Source organism: Phoxinus phoxinus (assembly GCF_949152265.1).
Source record: "Phoxinus phoxinus genome assembly, chromosome: 23".
NCBI classification, from domain to species: domain Eukaryota; kingdom Metazoa; phylum Chordata; class Actinopteri; order Cypriniformes; family Leuciscidae; genus Phoxinus; species Phoxinus phoxinus.
The window spans coordinates 20,948,811-20,951,730 of NC_136898.1; positions in this window are offsets into that span (position 1 = coordinate 20,948,811).

Sequence of the window (2,920 nt, forward strand, 5' to 3'; positions counted from 1 at the left end):
AAAGTGCATGTTTCCTCCGTTTTTATTCCTGTGTGATCCTCATTTTTACCTTCAGAGGAGTTTTCGCAGACAGCAACATAGTGTCGGCCCAGATCCGAGCCGTGGGGAATCTAGTTTAAGGCCTGTTCATAGCAAGAACCATAACTATAAAGATAACCGTAATTATATTAGCGTCCGGTTTATTTTAAGCGTGCTGCAGTTTTGTTGTCTGCCGCTTTAAATACTCGAGCTCATTACAGCAAGCTGGATTCTGATTGGCTCCCAATGTTTTTATTATTCATCAGCTGGAAAAACTTGTTCTGAAACTGATTCAAATTAAACTGTTTTGCTGTGGGGTTATCATTCTAGTTGGGGTGTGAACTCTGCTTTTCTTTTATATTTAGAACGGTGTTTAGAGCTTGTTGTGAACGGGCCTTTAGCTGCATTAGAAATACAATAGTTCTTTTCAAGCAGATGCAAGTTGGTTCCTTGCCCTCGTTCTGACTTCCTGTGTGTTTGAGTTTGTGTGCCACCATTCATGCACCATATCACATGTTTAAAACTGTAAAATGCAATATCACTCACAGGATCTAGGCATGACTCTAATTCTTGGTATATCATTTGAAGTTGAAAAATTTTTTTCATTTTATAGACACTGAGCTGTGCTTCCTAAAACTCCTGACCTTAAAAATGAGGCATTCAGTTAGGGTTGCCACCTTCAGTGTGGCAAAATAAGGGACACCCATTCACACCCCCCCCCCCACCTCCTCCCCCCCCCCCCCCCAATGCTCAACTTTGACAAAGTAATTTTTATTGTTATAATTGTGATTTCATAATATGTAGATATGAATCCAACTAAAAGCTATTGAAAATATGTATTTTAGTCAAATCATAAATGGTGTAGCTCTGCAGCCATCTACTAAAGTGATAATTTCTTTACTTTTAAAACAGCATTTTCCAAAAGATGGGCAAAAATCTTACAATAAACCATGTCAAATTATCTATATCCATGAACGTTAGAAATGTGGGTCTTTTATAAAGTGAATTTAACTTTTTTTTTTTTTACTGTTTTTGTTTAAAAAATATTTATTTATATAGCCTAAAGAAAAAAAATATATAATAAATATATTATATTTTATTTTATTAATAAAAAAAAAACTATTATGTTTCAAAATGACATTTTGTTGAAACAACACAAGTGTGACTTTTTCCCCCCACACTAACATAAAAAACAGATATTATTCAATTTTTTTTTTTTTTTTTTTGTAGATGTAGAAAGTGTTGTCAACCGTGCAAAGTCTCACATCATTTGGACAAATATAATGTTTTATTTATTTCAGCAAACGTCATTTGGGGTCGAAAAAACCCGAACAGCACTTTTAGCATAGCTTAGCATATATCATTGAATCTGATTAGACCGTTAGCATCTCTCTCAAAATTACCAAAGAGTTTCGATATTTTTCCTATTTAAAACTTGACTCTTCTGTAGTTACATCGTGTACTAAGACCGACAGAAAATGAAAAGTTGCAGCTTTCTAGACCAATATGACCAGGAACTATCCTCTCATTCCTGCGTAATAATCAAGGAACTGCTGCCGTACCAGCAGCGCAATGATATTATGCAGCGCCTGAAAATAGTCCCCCGCTCGGTAACTTCCAACGTGACCGACACTAAGTTTGTAATATCATTGCGCTGCTGGTACGGCAGCACAGTTCCTTGATTATTATGCTAAGCTATGCTAAAAGTGCTACCGCCAGACCCGGAGATCGGCTGAATGGGTTCGAAAACGGTAAAACTGTTTAACTCTAGGGGAGTTGGAAAATTTGCCTATTTCCAAAAAAAAGTGGTGTGTTCCTTTTAAGATGTCCTCTGTTACCTGAGTTAGATTGAAGGAGGGACCCGAGACCAGAATATCAGAGAGACTTTAGGGTTGATTAAGCAACCAGCTAGCAATGTGCTAAAACCCACTCAGAACAGCTTAGCATTAGCAATGATAAACATTAGGGGTGTAACAATACACTCATGTCATGATTTGGTTTGATGAGCGATACTCTCATTAAACTTTGAACAAAGCCTGCAAAGTAATCAAAATGGTGTTTTCCTAATTATTACTTGTAGCACATATGGCAAACAGTTTACAAAAAGTAGTGCTCATCAGAATGCTGTATTTGGTACATCAAGGGTGGACTTGGTTCTTCTCCCTCACACACAGTAATGGTGACACCAGAATTGAAGGGGTACTTCACTGTGGCAAAATGGGCTTTCAATAAAACTTGGCTGCCTATAAAGTAGAAAGGCAAAAACATTTTTTATTGAAGTCTGCTACCTGATTACAGAAAATGCACCCATAATGCACTGGGCATATTGTCATCCAAGGCCACTCCCACTAGTCTGCTATGGATACACTTACCAGAGTCAAATACCGCCTTGCTTTAGTAGGAAATACTCTAAGCAAACTTTTAGTCATAATGGTGTCGACTTGTATTGTTCCCCGGTGCAGGAATTAAAAAAATAAACGTTCAGCTTTTGGTTTCCAGCGCATTTAAGGCAGTGGCAGCAAAGAATTGTAAATATGGAGACTGGCATGCTGCTATGCCATCTATGTGTCTTCCTGGAAAAAATTTGAGATATAAGTTTATTAAGAATGAGGATATAGAAGGATATTAAGATATCTTAAATACTTTTAGAGTTACAGGCTCACAAACTTTGGAAAAAATACTATTTATGGCACTCATGTTCTATTTATAATGTTCAATGTGTCGATAGAAAAAACAAAAACAAGATACATTTCTAGTTTCAACATTATTTGTTCTTCAGAAAATGTGCGACGATTGAAAATGTCTACTAATTTACTCATGGAGCCACATTAACATCCCTATTGGGACTTAAAATTAACCATATCCAGCCTTAACAATTAAGAAACCAAAGTTGTCTTTGTTA